Source organism: Octopus bimaculoides, chromosome 11 (genome assembly GCF_046866305.1).
Source record: "Octopus bimaculoides isolate indiv1 chromosome 11, ASM4686630v1, whole genome shotgun sequence".
Taxonomy (NCBI): Eukaryota; Metazoa; Mollusca; class Cephalopoda; order Octopoda; family Octopodidae; genus Octopus; species Octopus bimaculoides.
Window position 1 is genome coordinate 78238405 of NC_142938.1, and position 25162 is coordinate 78263566.

A 25162-nucleotide genomic window follows, 5' to 3' on the forward strand; every position below is an offset into this window, starting at 1 on the left:
ATAAATATATACATATATGCCTATTTTATTTTATGCTTATGTATGTTAGTGAGGGTACAAACATGCATAAATACATATATGCATGCATACATTCACAAATACATACACACGTGTGTGTGTTCGTATATATATATATATATATATATATATATATATAGATAGATAGATATATGCATCTATCTATCTTTACACGCCAGTATATATGCATCAATGTGTGATCAAACCTAAGTTTGTGCTCGTAGGCGTATATGTGCCTATCTTGTGCATAAACATATGTATATATAAACAAATATTTCTATATGCAATTGCAGGCAATATATGCATGTGTTGCCGTACACATACATACATCTATCTATCTATTTATATATACATATATAAGAATAAAAATGTATAAATGAATATATTATATAAATATATATATGAGTATACATGTTTATATATCAACATATGAATCTATACATATATATATGTACACAGACATACATGCATGCATATATATATATATATATATATGCACACAGACATACATGCATATATATATATATATATATATATATATACATACATACGTACACACATATATGCGTCTGTACGTGTTTGCATCTAGGCATTTTTGGTTGATAAGCATGCATGTTCAGTGTTTTCATATTTTTCTATATATTTTTGCATGCTTGGTTTGATAGATTTTTGTATGTGTATAGCTGATAGTTTGTTTATAAGATGTGTTGCAACATTTTCTTTAGGTTATTTTATCAGTTTGTGCAATGGATTTTCATGTACTAAGAAAGCTACACAGTTTTCATCTTGTTTTACAGATAATTTTTATATCTTTCGCCAAGCGTTTAAACACACACACACACACACACACACACACACACACGTATATATATATATATATATATATATATATGTGTGTATATATATATATATATATGTGTGTATATATATATATATGTGTGTATATATATATATATATATATGTGTGTATATATATATATATATATATATGTGTGTATATATATATATATATATATATGTGTGTATATATATATATATATATATGTGTGTATATATATATATATATATGTGTGTATATATATATATATATATATGTGTGTATATATATATATATATATATGTGTGTGTATATATATATATATATATATGTGTGTATATATATATATATATATATATGTGTGTATATATATATATATATATGTGTGTGTATATATATATATATATATATATATATATGTGTGTATATATATATATATATATGTGTGTGTATATATATATATATATATATATATGTGTGTATATATATATATATATATGTGTGTGTATATATATATATATATATGTGTGTGTATATATATATATATATATATATATATATATACATGTGCGTGTATAATATAAACACACACACATACGCATTGTAATGTCATATGTCTTCATATATTTGTTTGTGCAATTTTTTCTCCTATGTGCATCTATGATTCGTGTTTAGTCTTCTTTTCCCGTTTCTTCAATCGTTCGTCTACGTCACTAAGCGTATCAATTTACATTATAGTCTTGTTTTTAACGGCTGTCTGGCGTATATTTTTTGTCTATACATTTAGTGTGTGGTAACCAACATTTGTGTTAAAGAAAATAATGCCAACGAACGCTTTCCATTAGTTTGACAAAGAACTATTTTGAAACCACAAATAAGTATAATAAAATAAGATATTAAAAACTAAGTGAACAAAAATTCACTTGGGCTCGCTTAAGCAAATTGACCGCCACTAAAGAAAATCTGTTTATTTATTCTTATACATAGACTGGGCACGTCAGAAATTAGTCTCTCAGTCTACAACACGTGTTTCCTGTGTGCAACATTATATGATTTGTTAGTTCATGTAAGGAGAAAAACAGAAATATTTTCTTCAAGGAAAAAAAATTCTCATGTAATGTAGTAGCGCTGTGGTTTATATATTGTTTATAGATAGAAAATATAAAACGCGATGAAAGCAAAGCTTGGACAAGTAAATACTATTGCGGAAAGGAAATAGAGAAGGAGACCATTTCTAAGAGAAAGTGGCGTCCATGGTTTGAGGAAATATGCAATGCGTATTATTTTGAAATAAAAAATTAAATTAAATTAAAAAAAGAAATGAATCAGTTTTTGATCCATGGGCTGTAGCAGTGGTATTTGCTGGAAAGAAATGGAATTTTTACAAAAACAAACTTTTTATAACAATAGGTTTAAGAGGTTAGCAGGCTGTGCTGAAGCATTATCTATAACAGAAACAGTCTTCATTGGAAAACACTTTTCGTTGAATTCGTCACGTCCATTGGGGACGAATACATCAATGAACTACGCAATAAATAAGTTCCTGAAACCCGAGGTACCACCATCATCATCATCATCATTATCATTAAGGTGGCAAGCTGGTAGAAACGTTAGCACGCCGGGCGAAATGCCTAGCGGCATTTCATCTATCTTTACGTTCTGAGTTCAAATTCCACCGAAGTCGACTTTGCCTTTCATCCTTTCAGGATAGATTAATTAAGTACCAATTGCGTGCTGGGGTCGATCTAATCGATTGGCCCACTCACCCAAAATTTCGGGTCCTGTGCCTAGAGTAGAAAAAAAAATTATTTATGAGTTCAAATTCTGCCGAGGTCGACTTTGCCTTTTATCCTTTCGGGATCGATAAATTAAGTACCAGTCGCGTACTTGGGTCGATCTAATCGACTGGACCCATCCAACAAAATTTCGGGTCTTGTGCCGAGAGTAGAAAAGAATCGTTAGCACGCCGGGTAAAATGTTTAGCTGTACTTTGCCTGTTACTACTTTCTGTGTCCAAATTCGGTTTTTACCTTTCATCCTTTCGGAGTGGATAAGGTAAGTACCAGTTGGACACTGGGGTCGATGTAATCGACTCATCCCCACATCCCCCAAGCTGTCCTGTGGCAAAAATTTGAAATAATAATTATTATTATTGGTAAGGTGGTGAGCTGGCAGAGTCATTAGCACGCTGGACGAAATACTTAGTGATATTTCGCCTGTCACGATGTTCTGAGTTCAAATTCTGCCGGGGTCGACTTTGCTTTTTATCCTCTCAGAATCGATAAAATAGATACCAGTTGAATACTGGATCGATGTAATCGATTTATCCCTTCCCTTCGAACTTACTGGCCTTGTGCCTTTTGTAGAAAGGATTATTATTATGATTATCACTAACATTATCCTCATTATTATTATCATATTGAAGTAGAAACGAAAAATAAGCTCAAAAGTGCATCAGTACTTAAAGGTATATGTCGGTTCAATAATAATAATAATAATTCCCCGTTCATCAATGAGATGGAAAATCTCATTGTCAAGTAAATCATATATATACAATTTTTTATTGATTGTGTGAGTAAAGCTTTATTTATGAATGGTTTTATGAGCAACTTGAAAGGGAAACTTATTACCAGTACTGACGATGATGCAACACCAGGAGAATTTTAAAGCTGTCAAGAATTCGTTCGAGTGTTAGAATATAGAAAAAAAAAATAGAAAGAAAGGAAGAAAGAAAAAATCGTTAGGCTACTTTCGGTTTTGTGATGCCTTGCGAAGTTGCCAGCTCTGGAACAATCGCTGCAGTAAAATACAGATTTTATGAGCTTGTAAAGCAGATTTTAAAGTGCAATAGAACAGTTTACTTTTGGGAGTAAAACATTTAATATAGGAGGAGACTAAACCAGTTATACATTGTCAATGAAGGATAAACTAATATTTATTTATTTATTGCCCACAAGGGGCTAAACATAGAGGGGACAAACAAGGAAAAACAAAGGGATTAAGTCGATTACATCGACCCCAGACTGGTGCTTATTTAATCGACCCTCAAAAGGCAAAGTCGACCTCGGAGGAATTTGAATTCAGAACGTAGCGGCAGACGAAATACCGCGAAGCATTTCACCCGGCGTGCTAACGTTTCTGACAACTCGCTGTCTAAGGATAAACTAATATTGTTCTATATTTAAGAGGGGTTACACACAGAGGGGACAAACAAGGACAGACAAACGGATTAAGTCGATTATATCGACACCAGTGCGTAACTGGTACTTATTTGATCGACTCCGAAAGGATGAAAGGCAAAGTCGACCTCGGCGGAATGTGAACTCAGAAGGTAACGGCAGACGAAATATTACTAAGTATTTCGTCCGGCGTGCTAAAGATTTCTGCCAGCTCGCTGCCTTCTAGAAACACTTGTATGTGTTTATAAAGCAACGGATTGGTAAGTTCATTTGAACGTTAGAAAACGCTATGAAGTATTTCTTCCGGTTCTGTATGTTCTGCGTTCAAATTCCACCGAGATTATGTTCACGTTTTATCCTTACGAGGTTGTTAACAAAGTACCAATAAGTACTGGATCGATAGTATCGACTAACCCTCATTTCCCAAAGATATTCTTGTGTTTAAATTAGAAACAATTTTATGTACTTTAAAGGGCGCAGATTTGCAAAATCGTTAGGATGTCCACCAATATGCTTTGAAGCAGATATTTTGGTTCAGAGTCAAGTTTTGATAATACAAAGTACCGGTTAAGTAGTCTGGAGAGGAAGGAGTGATTTAAACCGATTAACATAATTCTTCAATTTGTAGACACGCATCTGTGTCAGAAACGACTATATTATTGGTTTGTCTTCTATTAATAAATAAATATAATTTTTCGGGTGTAGACTTTCAGTCTAGGAACCCATTTTAGAACGAATTGTAAGCATTGTTCTTATATATATATATATATATATATATATATATATATATATATATATATATATATATATATATATCATAATTAATGTGGGAACGAATTTTTATGGTAAGAAATAAAGATTCTGGAACAAATTAGATTCGTTAGCGCAAGATAAAATGTACTTTGTTTACAAATTATTAATTCCACCAATCAAAGGACTGATCTGTCACCGCCTACCTCATAACTTCTATGCTCTTTGTCTCGTGTATATTTAATTACCATTCACTGAATACAGTAGTTTATAATCGTTCTCGTTGCTATCGAAAGGCACTAAAGAATATTGTTTTGGTATTGATTTCTTTCATCTAATCACCTTTCAAATCAATAAGTCACCATTGCTAATGCACCATAATTTTCTTAGCATAACTATAATCTTTTGCTAACCTTATACGTGACACAGGGCTTCTGGGACATGTAGAAAGGAGGGAAAATGGTATTCTCAAATCAGCGGTCAAACCAAAATCCTTGCAACAGTGGTCTCCTGTGACCTAAAGAAATCTTAGTGGACCCCTGTACGCTAGAGAAAGCTAAGATGCGGTAAAGATACCTAAGGCGGCAGTTGGTAGTGTGAAATCATCTCCAACTACAGCTGGTACCTAAGGTATGTATGAGTATCTTCCACTCATGTAAACCATAGCAGGATTTAGAAATCAGAATACGAAGAGCTGGAAAAATGACAGTAAGGCAATCCGGTCTGGTGTTCTTACAGCACCGTTTTTAATACGTCTTGGGATGGTCGTTCTTGTTAGTTTTCATCAGTCTTGAAACAATGAAAGGCAAAGTTGACCTTGGCGAAATTCGAACACAAAGTGGAGACAGTCGGGAAGATACCGCCGGACATTCAGTTGGACGCTCTAACGACTCTATTAATTGACCGCTTATAAATTTATTGCAATACATTTGACTTCATTTAAAACATTTTTTTAAATATCTTTTTTTTTTATCTTGTACTTGTTTCAGTCATTGGACTGCAGCCATGATTAGACAACTCTTTCAAGGCTTTGGTCGAACAAATCGACTGTAGTACTTCCTGCAAATCTGATACTTATTTTATTGGTTTCTTTGGCCGAACAGCCAAGTTACGGGAATATAAATAAACCAACACTGATTGTTAAGCGGTGAGGGTGGTGAACAATCATAAACTAAACAAAAATATAAAAGGCACATACTTAGGACACATACACGATGGGCTTCCTTTCATTTTCCGTCTACCAAATTCATTCATAAGGCAATGGATGGCGCGGGGCCATAGTCAACTGAATCCGAACTCACCTGGTAGCTAGCGAAGCGAGCTTTTTAACGACTAAACCAGGCTTCGCCAATAAAAGTTAAAGTTTGCTTTATTTAAATCTAGTACACACACACACACACACACACACACACACACACACACACACACACACACACACACACACACACACACACACACACATATTTATATACACATATATATATATATATATATATTTATATACACATACACACGCACACAAAGACACTATATACGAATTCATTTTTATAATACTTATATTTCATTGATTTCTAACTGTACCTTTCCATGTAAAAATGTGGCTCTTATTTATTATTATAAATAATAATTTGACTTTACACAGGTAGACCGGTTTATTATCATTATTGTAATGTCCTTTCATTTTTAACTCATATTGACTGTGTATTTATTTTTTCTTATTTAAAAATGCTTTTATACCTGTATGTGTATATGCATGCGTATATATATATATATATATGTGTGTGTGTGTGGATGCGTACACATACACATGTGTAGTACGCACATATCCGATTACATAACGATAAAAACGCGCATGCGCATTTACGCTTATCTTACTAAGTAATTTTGTGGTTGTGCGAGACGTGTGTGCATATATTCACCTATGTTTATTTTCGTATGTTTATAGTTCTTTCTTTCTGTTTATATATACATTTACATATATATGCGTATATATGTATACACACATATATATACGTATATATATATATATATGTATATATACATACACATACGTATATTTATATATATTCATACATATACCCCTACATGCATGCATGCACACATACACAAACATGTATAAAAATATGTTTATGCTTGTGTGTATGAAATATATATATATATATATATATATATATATATATATATATATATGTCTGAACATTTTTTGTTCCCTTTTGTACCATTTCATGCAAGCAGTTTTATGTGTTTACATGTGTGTATATATATATATATATATATATATATATATATATATATATATATGTACATGTGTAACGTATAAATGTGTACATATATGTAACGTATACATATGTGTATATGCGAATATATCTGTGTGTGAGTGCATTTGTCTAAATGTTTGTATGCCTATAAATTTTTATTACCTTCTGTATCTACATTTTAGAATTGTTATGTCTCTGTATTACTGCATATATCAATTTAAACTCAGTTCCTCACCTTTCATTCCGTCAGTCAAATTAGTTCCTTTAAGCGCGCTTTTTCATACCTCTATATTTTCATATATTCACTATATACCAACAAAAGGTTTCTTGCAATAGTATCTTGTTTATTTTCTTTGCACATATACTCTTGACAAATTTATTACCTCCCATTAAGTAATACCCCCCGTTAAGTAACACCTTCAATAAGCTAATTGCCATCGATTTGTATATGTTTTGTATTTAATAGTTCTATAACTCTATTTTTTTCACGCTCTCCTATTATTTTAGGTGAAATACTAAATTTGAAGTTTATTTCCAGTGTGTAATTTTAACACATTTTATTAATGTACAATTTTATTTTTATATCTTTGTAGATATTGGAGTTTACAACAAAACTGATAATGCTATAATTTAATTAGACACTTCTTTTTCCTCCATAACTTTTTGTCGTATCTATTATTTTTTTTTATCTAAAGATCTATATAATTCATAACAATTTTTCTGTAATAGTGAATATAATGCTACAAGCAATGGCTCATAATTCAAGTATGTTTACTGAAAAATTCCTTACTCTAAAAAATATTATTTCGTCGCTGACATAACAGCTCAAGATCAAATTCCTAAATGTTCAGGTTTTACTTTTTAAACCCTCTTCCTTTTAGAAATCCATTTTCTTTATAACGCTTCTATTTCTTAACATATAAAACTACCATCTCTTATTCTTTCCTCGTCGAAGAACCAATGATAGGCGAAACTTTGAAGTAACAGTCAGTCAATGCTCGAAACGTAAAACTACCTTTCTTTCCTTCCTTGAGCGTCTGCTAATACTTTGCATGTACCTCGGCCTCACGTTATTGTTTTTTATTATTGTGTTTGTTTGTTTTTATTTACTATATATATATAAATAGAGATTTTGTGGTGTTAATGTGTGAAGTCTCAAGCTGAATTCTGCGTGTACTGCATTTGACAAAGACAAAACAAAAAAGCATGAGACTTAATGTGAACAAATAGAAATCTATAGTGAATTTTTAAGTAATAAACTGTCACAGATTAAGTATTAAGACCATTTATAACTAACTGCATCTATTAGATCTGGTGGCTTTATTTTGTCACAGATTTACGATGCCAACAAAACTGGCTTGTTCTTCCGAACTGTTCCGTAAAATGCACTCTTCTACAATCATGAGAATAACACTCTTGGTCGCAAATTAAATTTGAAGCATTTACTGATGGATAAAAATCGCACAAGCAACGCGAATACATTATAAGACAAAACGGAGAAAAACAAGTGATACATGGAGTCAGACGTTTGAATATATATGACTGAAAAGGCGTAGAAATATAAAGAGGAAAAGTGAACAGTCAAAGAAGTGTACAATGATGCTAACTATTCCAGAGAAAACAGCAGAAATGAATATCGTTTCGAGTGATAACCTTTACCGAAAAGAAGGAAAAGGATTAAGAGAAGTGGAAGGAAAAGAAACATATACGGCACCGAATTTAAGGTGCCTTTGTACATAGTGAGTCAAAGGTAAAATGGTAATGGATGGCTTGCATCGTATGAAGCCAAATATTGAACGGAAATAAAAAAATGCCCACAAACATTAAATGTTATGAATCAGGGATCCGTCATATACAAAAGTTTAAAAACCCGTGGTTTACCTCAGATATTTTTCTATTTCTTAAAACATTTATTCTTTGATGTGAATGACTTCCAAACAGACGTTGCGAAGATTTCTAATAACGTAAAAACACTTTTACTTTTTGATAATACTATTTAATCATCCAAGCGTTGGGAACTTAGTAGAAATGGCAGAATTAAATCTCTCTTTTCCTTTTCTCATTAAAAAGTCATAAAAAAAAAAAAAGGTTTCCCTGCGTGACCTTCGGTTTAATGGACTTTCGTCATCAGCTGAAACACTGTATTTGGCAGCTAACTGCATTCCGAAATGTAACATTATACTCACTGCAGCAGATCGCGCACCAGCAATAACGGTACGACGCAAGTGAGAACTGGAACTTCTGAAAGACGATACTCCTGATAAAATCACCGCTCACAGTATTACATTCAACCGCATACGCGCGCTCATACGCACACAAAGAGAGAGAGAGAGAGAGAGAGAGAGAGAGAGAGAGAGAGAGAGAGAGAGAGAGAGAGAGAGTCTGGCAGTTACTAGCGTAAGTTCTAGGTTAGAGAAATTGATGAAAAAGGTAATAAAAATGATAAATCTGATAAAAACCTATCCGTACGCAGTAACGTCTTACGAATAGTTCTGTAAGAATATGAATGAATAACGTGAGATTGTTTCTCCGTATCATTGTATGATGGCTATCGAAAGGAAACTGTTTGAAAGGTTTATTGCTCAATGTGATGTTCTAGTGTTCTTTGGTAAAGATCAATGAGATCTCAGTTCACATGATTCAACGACAGGACTTTGACTTCATATCTCGCTGAAGATTTTCATAAATAAATGCATTAAATAACTTCAAGTCGACCAGAAAAAGTTTGGCGTCTGCAAAACTAAAATGGTTGCATTCAAAGCAGACTGGTTATTTAGAAAGTTCATGTTTTCAGAAACAACCTCTCTTTTGTTTCACACATTTTAGTAAATATGATGATACAAATTATATCAGAACATTTCTCTAATATTCATGATGACATGAGCGACAAATTCATGGACCTTTAACAGATAAATTGCCTTTCTTCAATTGTTCAGCCATTTCTGTTTAACTGCAAAAATATTAGCTGTCTGGTTAAAATGGAAGCTGGTCAAATTAACGATCAAACAAAATAAGGCAAAATAAAGACAGTCATGATAGCACGAAACCGTTCGAGACTTCAAAAGATTTCATATGTGGGTGGATCCCAAACACGTTGTCAAATATAACGAAATTATTGCACATGTCATTCAGTAAGTGATTTTGGCTCCCTTCAACAACATATTTTGATGAATGTGTCTTCCGCCATAAAATCAAGGGCGTCTCGACATTTGCGGGGGTCGTGACCTTCGAGCATGAATAAGTTCGATGTTGTCATTCGGTTTTGTAGTTTAGTATCTCTGCTTGTAGTCTCAAGTGGGTATTAAATCAGATGGAAGTTTCGCGTTATGAGGATTTCATTATTGCTGTCTGTTGCTTTTGATGATATTCAATAAAGCGCTTTTGGCTTTCATAACAACATATTTGAACATTAAATCATATGGAAATTTTACGATCAATTGAAATAAGGACTTCTTTTTTTCATTTGATTGCAATTAATATGAAAAAATCAATTTCATAAATTGTTTCAATAATTACCACTGTGAAAGAATAATTATGAAAAAATTATTGGATCGCAATTCAATATGGCGGGGGAGAAGGGAGGAAACACGAAGTAGTAAAGGTGTGTGTGTGTGTGTGTGTGTGTGTGTGTGTGTGTGTGTGTGTGTGTGTGTGTAGTGATATGGGACTGAGAAATTCTGTTTTCAACGGAGCTCTGTAAATGCGTGTGTCAACAGTAAACAGCAGAAACAAAAACAGCCACAAAGCTCATCATCATCATCATCATCATCGTCACTACCACTACCCTCCTGCGGCTCCTCCGCCTCCTCTTCCTCGTCCTGCTCCTCCACAACCTTCTCCTCCTCCTCTTTATTATTATCGCCATCTGAACAGTTCCCAAGGCTATATGATGGCGGCATACAATGCTCTAGTAATCAGACCAGAATCAACATCTGATTGGCTGCCACAGGGGAAAAACAATATTAATTTACTCAAACAAAGATGGGCAACATTAACTCCTTAAAACAAAAATACCAGGGAACCCTAAAACTATAGCGCTATAACTTGATTGCTAACAATATATAAAACGCTTTCAGCTTTAGAGACCAATGGTATATTACTGGAAGAGAAAGAGGCCTACATGAAACGGATTTACGGCTGTAATGAGTAGCTAGTGGTTGTCGGAGTTATAGTAGGAAACAGCAAAATGAAAGGACCTAAAGAATGATGAATGTAAAATATTTTATAATAGTCCATACGTATGTATTCCGGAGACACACAACATAAATAAAGCAGCCTTAATGTTAACAGAATACATAAAGCAGAGTATGTCAAAGTGTAAAACAGCAATACCGCTATAAGGTCATCATCAATCGTCAGCCAGGTCCAAATCTCTCTGGCCAAGAATCTCCCTTTGTCCAGGTCTCTCTTGTCAAGATTCTCCAGTTACCTCTGTGTTGTGCTGCATGCATGCAATCGTCCAAACATTTGTTTCCCATCCATTCTTTGATGTCGTCACTCCACAGACGTCTTTGATGACCCATGGCTCTCTTCCCTTCGACACTTCCTATCAGTATGGTCTCGGGTAGTGACATGTGCATTGCAGGTCCAAAATAGGAAAGCTTTGTGGATTTGACTCTCGAAAATAGGCGACATTTGACTTTCAGATTTTCTTGAACTGCATCATTTATTACCCTGTGTTTCCAGCTTATCCTGCCAAATCTGCAAAAGATCTACATTCCTAAGGCTTCTATCTTTTTCAACATAGCTGTGTGCATTGTTAAAGATTCTGCTCCATAGAGAACAATTGACATAATGTACTGGTCTGCTAGCCTCAATTTAAGATACCATGCCTTTGAGGCTTAGATTTTATTAGAGAAAGAAAAGGTAATCAAAATCAGCCCTTTTCCTATAAGAAGCAGCATCTTCCAGCGAAACACAGAACTTTCGTATTCTTTTGCTTAGTTCTGACTACATTAAAAATATTTTGAACGAAACCACCAAAGGTTATAGATGTTACAGACAAACTATTAACCATCGAGATGGAGGACTAGGCATAATATACAACGGGAAATAAAATAGTTCATAATCTCAGTCAAGATAAGAATGATTGAAAGAGTAGATAAGTGTACCAACATTGCTATAAGAATATTCAAATTAACTAAAACCGAGCATATTAAATTAGAGAAACGTAAAAACTAGAGAATTAATCTAGAGTTACTGAAACATTTTCTGCATTGGCCAATTCGGTTGACTGAGCTGTTGGAACATTAACCGGCGGGACCGCTTTTGCTGTTTATATCTCTGCTACTGCGACTGCCTGTTCTTCTCTAGTTCTTGAGGAAAGAAAGATATTAAGTGACCCCAATTTATGAGTGTAACAGCTGAGGTTTCTGTCCTGAACCTCACTGTGATCTCATTGCTTTTGGGTTTGCACCAACGAAGGGGCACAACTTCAGAATGACCTTGTGATTCGGAGGAGAATTAAGATTTTCAAGTTTATACGAAACTCTTTCGACCACATATACTTTTTTAATGCCGTCTGCTCTTACAATCTGTTCACACTGTGCTAAAAAGGTCCAGCGGGTAATGCTACTACCATTGTACTGAATATGGTCCTTCAGTTGCCTTGGATAGTAATATGCGTCTCTGAGCTGGTATCTTTCGCATCAGTGTTGCCTGTCACTTTGTCTAGTTTCGTTTCTTGTTTGAAGAACAGGCAGGAACCCCGTAAATTAAGCTCCCTCTCTCTCTCTCTCACACACACACATATACACATATATATATATATGTATATATATATATATATATATATATATATATATATATATATATATAATACGTGTATAAGGGATGACCACTAGGTGGACATCCAATATGCTAGAAAGAGGTCATCAACGACCCAACCAAAGAAAAATAATGTTCTCCAGAAAAACTTCGCAATTTATCACCCTATCTATATAAATAATTTATATATATATATATATATATATATATATATGTATGTGTGTGTATATATATATATATATGTATATGTGTGTGTATATATATATATACATATATATATTGCATTTATAACACACATACACACATACGTATGCACGCATACGTATGTGTGCTAACTGTGTGGGCACAGTGCATAATTTGTAAGCTATGAACTATAGATTAAATACAGAAGAAGAGGCAGCGTTCAAATTACGTCATCAGGGTATTGATGAAACGTGATATATACAAGAAAAATACAGAAAGCGGTTGTCAAAACATGTTAGAAGCAATTAGTTAATAGACAGATTTTATCAAAATGGAACAGAAGTTCTATGAAGCATGATTATATAAATCAGAGTGAAAACTATTTTAGTCAGATTAACAGTTATACATTTTAACTGAATGAGACGATGCCGAGTTGACCAAAATAGAATTGATAATATATTAGTGTATGGTTGTATCTATATATGTCTCGAGAAAGTGGTATACTGAAGAAAATATGAGGAACATCACGTTTGACAGATGACAATTATAGCTTCATAGCAAATGTGTGTCTAACGGTGAAGTATTATTTGTTGCTCAAAGTCCGTATACGTTTGACGGTTTAATCACTTTCTTTTACTTTGATTTTTAATCTTTTAGCCAGGAAAGAAGGCGGTGTCTATAACAAAACCTCGGAGATTGGTGGGGGAAAAACGAGGAAGGTTTTCTAAAACTGGAAGCCTGTCCTGAATGCTTGCAATAGAATGGACTTCATTCAATGCTTTTAGTGCAGTTCAGTGTGCTATTATTAAATTGGAAACGATTGAATCTATCTCTGAAGCAGGCCACTGCAGGATTTGAACTTGGAAAGCAAAGTTGGAACAAATATTGCAATGTATTCTGCATTTTTGCCAATCCACCACCCAAGATTGGTGCTTTGCTTATCGATTTCTAACGAATGAACAGCTAAGTTTATCTCGGAATAATTTGAGTGCAGACCGCAGAGTAGGAAGAAATATAGAAATATAGTCTTCTATCAGAAAATTCGATCTTGGTTCAGTAAAATCACCAAACTATATTCCTGTTGCAAATTTTACCGTAATTCATAATTCTATTCCTCCCCTCTAGTTGTTGCTGTTGTGGTGGTTACATAGCTCTTGGTAATTATTGATCCAATAGCCCTGTGCTCCATATCATTGCAGATACATCTAGCACTACATCATCTCATGTGTCCTTCTCTGTCATTTGAAATGAGGTGATGACTGTTGTAAGATTTGAATGAAATTTGAATGAGATTTGACTGTTATTTCTAGCAAAAATCAAGAGAGCGCCTAATGATTCCGCCTTTCTAGTTGTTGCTTTCGTTACGGATTTTGAATTTAGGTAAAACGAAATGTGCTTATCCTACGCTTCATTGACCTACAGAATACAATTAATAATGAGTTTATCAAGTCATGCTGAGTTTCAAAATATGAAACAGAGAATGGATGTGATAAACTTCTCTATTATATTTATTAATAATCTAAATGTATATGGGGATGAGAAAAAAGAAAGAGAAAGAGAGGGAAAGAGAGAGACAGAAAACAGAGAGAGAGAAATATTTGTTTATATGCGACAAATAGAATCTCATAATTTATCAGAATTTTATTGGTAATTTCCTAATGATTGCTTAGCCGCCGGTCAAAGGTATTTCAGCCACGACTATCCCATTCTTTTTCAAATATACTGTACCTAAATCTACATTGTGGAGGCACAATGACCCAGTGGTTAGGGCAGCGGAATCGTGGTCGGAGGATCGCGGTTTCGATTCCCAGGCCGGGCGTTGTGTGTGTTTATTGAGCGAAAACACCTAAAAGCTCTACGTGGCTCCGGCAGGAGGTGGTGGTGACCCCTGTTGTACTCTTTTGCTCCAACATTCTCTCACTCTTTCTTCCTGTTTCTTGAGTAACGCTGCGATAGACTGGCGTCCCGTCCAGCTGGGGGGAACGCGTACGCCATAGAAACCGGAAAACTGGGCCCATGAGCCTGGATAGGCTTTAAAAGGGCGCATAATAAATAATAATAAATACGTATACACTATTCAATGGTTCATTTCCTTTTTAACCTTATAACGTTTAAAGGATGAATATGAAGAAAGTTTTTTATTTATTTATTAGCCCATTTCAGTATCTGACGTAACAAAAGCTAACACACGAGCACGCGCATACATACGTACATATTTTCGGGCGATTACGGTCCCTGTCATATGTATACAATAATGTGCTTTGCTAGAAATAAGAGCTGAAAAGCTCTAATGCTGTAGTCAATATCGGTTTTCTAACAACCTAGTTTTATTCAGTGACAGTTATAATTTTCCTTTTTAGTAAAACATTGCACACAGCTGTCTATATCAATATATATACAATGCGTTATAAAATGCTAAATTGTGGTAAAGATAGTGACCTGGTAGTATTAAGAGAAATCCAAAGACTAAATTCCAAATTCTTCATCAGAGCTAGGTAGTATGGATGTAGAAAGCCTTTTGTCGAGCGGGCATGGAAGCTGGAAAGACAGACAAGAAATTGCAACGTAAGAAATGTATTTAAAGTTGTGTGCACAATTACATCATGTAATCAAGTCATATTTATACCCGTTTCGGATAATTGGTGATGTGTGCTATAGCCATTCATATTACGTTATGAAGTCCAGCAATATTGTAGGAGCATAAACACTCATAGAATTTGAACTTCATTGGATAATATGCATGTTTGTAGCATTAGTCATCATTTATCTGAAACAGCAGTAAAGATAAGATTTGATTATACCATGTAACTGTATACGCAACTTTCCATAAAAATGCATACATTCTTTGCGCTGTTGTCGGTCTGTCTTTTCTTACACACCCACAAACACACATACACACACGCATATATATATATATATATATATATATATATATATATATATATATATATATATATATACTGGGGTATGCAAGTGAAACTACTTTAAATTAATAAAAGCATATTTCAACAGAAATATGATAATTAGATCGCTACAGATAATTAGTTTGCTACAGACAAGAATTGAGCTAGGAACAGTTCACAAACGAACGCATTCTGCATAAAGACGCTTATTGCATAGGGTTAGTAAAACTAATAAAGATCGCTTGATTAGCCAGAACTGGCAGCTAAGTATCCTGAATTCATATTGCCTCTTAAAACAGAGAATATTGGATATTAGAATCACTCATAAATACGAGGGAGTGCTGAGAACTTCCTGGCTTCGGCTAAAACAAAATACAGGAATATCAGTCAATTATGATTTTATTCAACATATTCGCTTCTCAGATTTTCTCTTTTACTTGTTTCAATCATTTGACTGTGGCCATGCTGGAGCACCGCCTTTAGTCGAGCAAATTGACCCCACGACTTATTCTTTGTAAGCCGAATACTTATTCTATCGGCCTCTTTTTGCCGAACCGCTAAGTTACGGGGACGTAAACACACGAGCATCGGTTCTCAAGCGATGGTGGGAGGACAAACACACATACATACATACACACATATATATATATATATATATATATATATATATATACGACGGGCTTCTTTCAGTTTCCGTCTAACAAATTCACACACAAGGCTTTGGTCGGTCTGAGGCTATAGTAGAAGACACTTGCTCAAGGTGCCACGCAGTGGGACTGAACCCGGAACCATGTAGTTGGTAGGCAAGCTACTTACCACACAGCCACTCCGACTTACCACACAGCCACACACTTATTGCAGCGGTCCTTCAGTTTTTCTAAGCCCACTGAAAGAAATCGGAAAGGTGAAGCCAGGAAATTTTCAGCACCTACTCGTAAAAATATGAGACAATCATAGCTGGAACGCCTTTCGCAGTAGAACACTCGTCGAAGCTGATATTGGGTCAAACAGTAAGAACAAGACCCACAATATTAAGCGTATGACAGGAGAATTCTATACTTAGGTGTCGGAAAACTTCAGCAGGAATCTATTGAATATTACAATGAAACAGTAGAATCTGAGAAAAACGTTGAGAATTTACAAATCGTAGATTACAAAGTAGAATAAATACTTTCGTGCAAAGAGGCACAGTGCCTTCTCGACTCCATCAGGGGCTGATAGTTCAATGATTAGTGACATTACTGAATGGACAAAAAGCAGCAATCCGTTGAAAGCTGCCCGCAGTCGAAGACTCAGCAATTCTTTCTTTTTTTTTTGTGCTTCAATTTCAGACGAAGGCCCTAAGCGTTTGATTATTCAAACCACGCTGTTATTGAACTCAAATGAATTCTTCTGAAGACGGAGACAGTTTTCAGATTTCGAATTCTATTGTCTCACAAGTCATAAGTCCCTTCTTTCGCTTGCTATGTCCAAACACACACAAATACACCCACCCACACACACACAAACACACGCATACACATATGAACATATGCATGTGTGTGTGGTGTGTGTTTGGTGGAACGGGCAGTTGTATATACACACATACTTTCATGCATATATATATATGCGTAAATGTCGAAATACGTAAATGTCGAAAGCATTGGTGAATAGAACACCGCATCGGTGAATAGAATTTATATATTTATATTATGCATATATCTATATACGTGTATATATATATATATAGTATATATAATATATATATTTATACACATCCACTTTAGTACACTTATGTCTACATGTGATCAGTTACATGACATGCACACTCCATTTAGTCACACATTCACGCAAACATACACGTGTGTGTGTGTGTATGTGTGCGTGCGCTGTTTGCTTCTGTGTGCGTGTGTATTGTTTGTTTTTGCGTGCGTGTGTGCATTTACCTGTACATACAAATGTTCTGTTTATCAGCTATTACGATAGAACAACCTTCAACATGTCACAGACCAGATATAGTTATAATTTAAGCAGAAGGTGATTCATTGCGAAATAAATTCAAGGCTATTATCTCGTTACGAGGCAGCTTGAGTGGAGATTTTCTCAGCGTAACGAAAATACGAAGAGCTTTCTGATAAAGCCACGTTGATATATACACACGCACACACACATTATATATATATACATATGTATGTATTACGTGTACATGATTGGCTACGGTTTATCATCTTGTAGTTGTCGTTATCAGATACCTCCTGCCAAGTCTAAGCTAAGCCTAATACCAAAATTTTCTTTATCTTAACGAGAGTAGAGTTGGTGAAGAACTTTGAAGAAAGTATAAAATAAAGATTGATAATATTATTACGTGTGGTGTGACATGTAATATGAAGGGGAAAAAAGTGTTCGAATCATGGGCAAAATATTCCACGTACACAAACACTGAGCTGAGCACTCTTGTTTTGGTCATTCAAATGTGAACGAAACATAGGAGTAGCAGTGAGATATACGGCGTATTTCGGGCATTTTGAGATCTGGCGGAATCTATCACTCACCAAGCTCTAAGTCTAACTACAGCAAATTTTGTTACTGAAAAAGAAATACAGGCAGAAAGAGAGGAAAGAAGAACTATTCTCACTAAAGGACTGGTAATTTGTTCATTGCCTCCAAAAGGATGAATGGCAAAATTTACCTCGGCGATGTTTGAACTCGGAAGGCGAAGAGCCAAAACGATTACCGCAAGGCATTCTAACCGGCGTCTTATCGCTAACCTGGTTCATTGACCTGGCATAGAAATCCATGGTATCTATATTTAGGTGAACAAACCTTCTTTGAAACATATACTGAAACATAACTGTTTTGGTTTCACATTTTATTCTGGGTATTTCATTTCATATTTTTGAATGAATTTCTTACAGATTGTTTGAACTATGACCTTCATAAATCCATCTTCTTTGTTTTTAGACTGTGTCGGCCTCATTTTCTGATCCTGGTTGTTACTGCTGCTTTGTCGGTTGATAACATCGATGTTGCTGGTGTTGATGTTATAGCCACATATTGATATTGCATTCGTTGGAATTATTTATATATAAGTTCAAAAAAAGACAAAAAACAATAACAAAAAACAACAACGTGAGGACGTGATACGGATAGTGTTATTAGACGCTCGGGAAAGGAAAGAGAGAGAGAGTATGACGTTTCGGGCGGAGCCCTTCGTCGGAAACAAGGAAGGTTCAAAGAATGGAAAAACGGAGGAAGAAAAAAAAAATCGGCACCGATGCCCACGAGGTTACATTGTATATATATATATATATATATCGGTATTCAGGGGGGAGTGTTTTTAGTTTAGATTGTGTACAGTTAAAAATCGAATGTTACAAGAAACATATTCTACATGTATAGATATTGAAAATATCATATATATATACATACATTCATGTATGCATACATACATGCATGCAAGCACACATAGGCACATACATACATAAACACACACATACATACATGCATGCATGCATGCATACATACATACACACTCACACAGGTGCGCGCTCATCCACACACAAACAAATTTTAACAGGGAAAGTTGACAGTGACTTCGAAGTTTCAAGTTGCTCGCCTTCGTGTTTCGATTGCGGCCATGCTGGGGCATCGCCTTGAAGTATTTTTAGTCGAAAGAATCGACCGCGCTACTTATTTAGTAAAGCCCGGTATTTATTCTATCCGGCATTTTGCCGGATCGGTAAGTTACGGTGACATAAACACACCGACACCGGTCGTCAAGTGTTGATGGGAGACAATCACAAGCACAAACACATACACACACACACACACACATACGACGGGATTCTCTCAGTTATCTTCTACCAAATCCACTCTTACCACACATCCACATCTGCTCCTATATATGTGCGTGTATGCATGTGATAATGGTTTGTAAGCAGTGTCTTTCAATGTCAAATTGTAGCTCGGAGTAACACTGGAAAAATTTTCCAGGTTTGTCTTCTGAGTAAAGGACACATAGCCAAATGCAATCTACTATAATTGAGTTTGTAGGCAGAAAATAATTCTTAAGCATTTGAAATTTTCATTCTAAAACTAGCTTTTACATAACAAAACCAATGTAGCATTTACACACACGCAAACAGGCACACACTCGCACACACACACTCGCACACATACACACACACATATATACAGAATTCGATCAGTGTGATCTGAAAGGGGTCTAACAACGAGACCTAAATTCGCTGCTTTATTCTTTTCTACTCTTGGCACAAGGCCTGAAACTTTTGGGGCGTGGCGGGGGAAGGGGCAGTCGATTAGATCGAAACCAGTATACAACTGGTACTTAATCTATCGACCCCGAAATGATGAACGTAAAGAAAGACCTCTAAGCATTTCACCCGACGAGAAAACGGTTCTGCCAGCTCGCCGTCTTAAATTCATTGCTTTATTGAATAGTCTGTATATGACTCAATGGTATGATAAAAAAATGTATATTATAATAATGTATATGAATATAATAACAGCTCATAACGTGCCGATACTTAAGAAATAATGTCGAATAGGCAGAAAATTAATCATATTTTTAGAACGTGAGATAGAATGTCAAGCAGCATTTAGTCCGGTCGTCTGTGCTCTGAGTTCAAATCCCATTGAGATCATCTTCACCCTTCATTCTATCTGGATCGATAATTAGATTATTAGTCTAGTGCTTGGATCGATTTCTTTTTCTTTCATCCTGTCTTACGATCTTTATATCTAGGAGAATTTGACATGGTGAAACTTAGAAAAGACTAGACTGCGGTAGATTTTAAATTCCAAGACCTTCCAGATATACGGAAGGCACCTCTAGACTCCGATAAGAGTTGAGGAACCCAAAGTGAGGAAAGATAAATAACTTCCAGCCGTTAACCTCGCACCTTTATGTAAACGAGTTACGATTGGTTCGGTCATGTTAGTATTTTCAAAAATAACTCTAGACTCCTTCAACAGATCGGGAAGAAGAAATAAGTGAATATAGATATATGTATAAACAGCGAAGCTCGTCGTTTCGTTCCTCAATCCAAGATGCTGAGAAAAGAACTGTTGGTCAAACCGCAACACTTAAACGTGTAACGATATATCTCAGCATACACAGTTGCTTATAACAGAGAGTGCGGTAGTACTTAGTAACTTACGTTTAAATGTTGCTCTTATATCTTTAGTTTCTAAGAAACCGATCTTGTTCAAGTAAATCCAATATAAATTTATGCATAAAATGGACTACAAGATGTATCTCTTGGGTTTTGACAATAGTTGAAATGATTTTTGTTTTTAAAATAATTAGCATACAAAAACAATAAGAGATTAATCAACTATAATATGAACTTGAAATGGCAATAAATGTTTCGACCCCAGCTGGGAATCGGAGTCTTTTTGCGCTTCCGCTTCTTTCTTTTAGTTTTACTGAATTTATGTATTGTTTTGCATAACATATATCTTATTTCGGCGTCCGACGAAGCATCATGGCTTGCGAGAATTATTCATGTGACAAGGCGTAACTTGGGTTCATTTTATCGAACAAAATATTTTCGATGCTAATCATTACCTTTTCTTTTCCTTTTTTTAAAAATTTTTGATCTTGTTTGCTACAACCACTTGAATACCCAGCGCGTTGATGACAACAGAATGGTGAAATTGTAAATTTAAAATGTCTCTCTATCTGAAATGCAACGGTTAATACAATACAAATTATATTCAGTTCAAATACAAATAGTCTTTGAAAGAATTGGAAGGTTATTATGTCTGCCACCATTTTCAGTTCTTTTTTTAAGTAAATGTTACATTGGGCCGTTTTTAAATGAACGACTCATTAAAATTATCTTTTAATATTTTTTGACCAAAAAGTATTTTAGAAATATTAATTTCAAATTCGGTATCTCAGTACATATATTGAACAATATTTGTATTTATTTACATGACTTTTCAAGAAGCAATCTTCTTAAACACGATCTTATTTTCATCATGGTGAATTTGGCCACTTTGAAAGAGATTTGGCTGCTGCTATTTCTAGCAGGATGATAACTTTAGAGAAAGTCTTCACATTTTAAAATCTGTACGAGTATTCGTACTATTTTCGGCGGAGGATTATGTCAAAAAACATTATTTTACCATAATTTTCTCCACAATATTACTTAACATGTCTGAAATTGCAATCTATGAGTGAAACAGTAAAAATATGCAAGACTTTTCTCAAGTTCCAAATGTGAATTTGTTAACTACAACTCAAAGATAGAGCCTGGTATCTTTGTTGGAAAGCGGCTCCCTCCTCAGTATAATATTTATAATAATTAAAAAATAGAACACACACACACACACACACACACACACACATCCTATAAACATATATAATGTAAATCACAGAAATATGCTCGATACTTCATTTGCAATTATGTATAATTACGTATAATTATCAAGACTACACTTTCGAATTTCAGTTTGTATCTTTGACATATTTTAAATATAGTTATAAAATTATTTTTCTGGTGCTGTAATCCTTACCACACAGCCCATCAGTGTAGTTTTCTAGAATATTCCATTTAGAATTCATCCACTGTTCTATTTAACATACTTACAACGACCTCAAATGTGGGGAATAGTAAGTCGATAAAAGGTTTGGTGTACCGACTCGGAGAGATGAAAGGTAAACTTGATTTCGGCAGGATTTTAATTCAAAACATGGTACCAGCACAAATAAACCAACACCCCGTCGGTTAAAGCCACGAGGGTGTTGTATCGCACGTTCAACGTACGATATAACGGGATAATAACAAGATCCTCGCAAATCGTCTGCACAAGACACAGGTAATAACCCTCGACAATGCGCAACTCTCGGCTTTACATAGCTCCAAGGACTCCCTTCTTTATTCGGCACTACGGCCGTAACATAGAGGGGGACACTACAGGGATAGACAACACAAAACGTGGGGTATATAAAATGAATGATGAAATACGAGATGAAATATTTCACAATGAAAAGATGTAATGGCTTATGAGCCCCGCAGAGCTCATTATACATTAATTATCAGTCTTTTTTGTCTGTTATGTATTCCATGAGGTTCTCTAGTTCCATTACATTGGATAAACTTTCATATTGTATATATATCCCGGTAGGTCTAATTCTGGTTCCGAATAACTCCATCAGTCTTTCCTTTCTCTCTTCCTCCAATAAAACCGCTCCTTCGTCGGGTTCGAACATCTCATCATTCAGTTTGACTCGTATTAGATTTTTCATTTTTGCTAGTTTTTTTTTCTATCTCTACATCCTTATTGTATCCTAACACTGTTCTTCTATTTCGTCCAGCAATTTGTCTTGTTTGTGCTACATATTCCTCTCTCCTCCTCACTCTCTCCCTCTACTCATCATACTTCTTCTCTCTCGCTCTTTCCTCTTCAGTTTTCTTCCTCCTGCTTGTTGTTGGCTCTGGTTCCTGCGTTCGAATCTCCACACTCTTTTTCCATAGTAACTTGTTTCTTTGTCTCCGCGTTTCTTTTCTTTGGACTTTTTGGCGGAGACGCAACTCTCGTTCTTTTCCAATCTGTCGCAGATTCCTCCTCCTTTTCCTTCCCCGCTTCTACCACCATTGCTTCTACTACGTCCATCTTCCCCTGTTTCTGGGGACATCTTGCATGCATGTGTCCCCTTTCTCTGCAGTTATAGCATATTGGCGGTCTCCCCTCCACCACGACTTTCAGTCGGGTCGCATCGGGGAGCACCAACTCCTCAGCCATCTTATGTAGACCTGGCAGGGTTATGCGTATAAACGCTTCGAGACTATAACTCCGGCTGATCTCCTTCGACCTCTCCGCCTCTATTATATCCACCTCCTCCTCGAAGTTGCAGATGTTGGCCGCCACCAGCCATGCTTCATCAATCTCTGGGGACACCCTCGTTGATCTCGAAGGCCTCGTGGCGTGCCCCCTGCCTCTCCCTCGTTAACGAAGCGCACCTCCACCGTGCCGCATTTCCCTCCTCTCGAGCAAAATGTTGAAACTTCTCCAATCTCTTGCAAACACTTCTCAACTTCTTCGACCTCCGCCTCCTCAATCTTCTTCGCTTCCATGTTAAATGTTCGGTATACCACTCTTTCTCCCTCTGCCCCCCTGCAACACGTCGGCTAGTGGTGTCAAGCGGAGGCAATCTCCCTAGTCCATTATACCCCTTAAAATCTTTTCCCTCCGTCTCAATTTGCCCCAGCTGCAAAATGTTGGGCGCCGGGCCCCAGCTGCAAAATGTTGGGCGCCGGGCCCCAGCTGCAAAATGTTGGGCGCCGGGCCCCAGCTGCAAAATGTTGGGCGCCGGGCCCCAGCTGCAAAATGTTGGGCGCCGGGCCCCAGCTGCAAAATGTTGGGCGCCGGGCCCCAGCTGCAAAATGTTGGGCGCCGGGCCCCAGCTGCAAAATGTTGGGCGCCGGGCCCCAGCTGCAAAATGTTGGGCGCCGGGCCCCAGCTGCAAAATGTTGGGCGCCGGGCCCCAGCTGCAAAATGTTGGGCGCCGGGCCCCAGCTGCAAAATGTTGGGCGCCGGGCAACCGCTCGCCACCGCTGCACAGCTGCCGGCTCCCATTACCAACAGTGGGCAGAAAAAACAAACTCAACAACAGTTCAATCAACAAATCCAACGACAATATCAACAATTTCAAAATCAATTTTCACAACTCACCACTCTGAAGACTAACACACGACTCCCAGGCTCCAATGACTGATTTCTTTACTCGGTACCTATACTCTCTGCGCATGTCCATTTATATTGTGGAACCGTCCACTAGGAACCAACCAATAGGGGTGTTCTATTTCCACGCAACAGAGGGTTTCTGTTTAAACGATCCCTGGAATAGCCTGCACGTGAAATTAACGTGCAAGTGACTGAGCATTCCACACGTACCCGTTACATAGTGTGTGTGTAATTCGACTGCGTCTGCAAAGAAGTGTGCCGTCTGGCATTATCGTAATGAAAGGCAATGTCCTTACCATTAATAAGTACTGGTCGGTTCTGGTGGATCGCTGCGCTTAATTTGTCTAGCTGGTTACAATACACTTCCGAGTTAATGGTCCTGTCTGTGAGAAAAAGCTTGTGAAAGACATCCTTACAATCTCATCAAAATAAAAGCATAATCTTCTTCGCGTAAAGCCCTGCTTTGGAGGTTGTTAGTGATGATTCACCGCACTTCCTCCATCACCGTTAGCGCGTCACATTGCTGTAGACGGTCCATTTTTCGCTCCCTATCACTGTTCTATTAAAAAAGGATTCTTTTCTTCACGTTTCTGC

The 25162-nt window shown here is 36.1% G+C and overlaps 1 long non-coding RNA gene across 2 annotated transcripts in view; it reads right to left on the reverse strand.

The window, feature by feature from the left end:
* LOC149133408 (uncharacterized) overlaps positions 1-24585 on the reverse strand; it is a 63546-nt gene extending 38961 nt beyond the window's left edge. For both annotated transcript variants that reach the window (XR_016243728.1, XR_016243729.1), the window contains exons 1-2: positions 24557-24585; positions 15411-15509 (exon numbers count right to left, since the gene is read on the reverse strand). This is a non-coding gene — a long non-coding RNA (uncharacterized LOC149133408). The remainder of the gene's footprint in view (positions 1-15410; positions 15510-24556) is intronic.
* Positions 24586-25162: the final 577 nt, after the last annotated feature.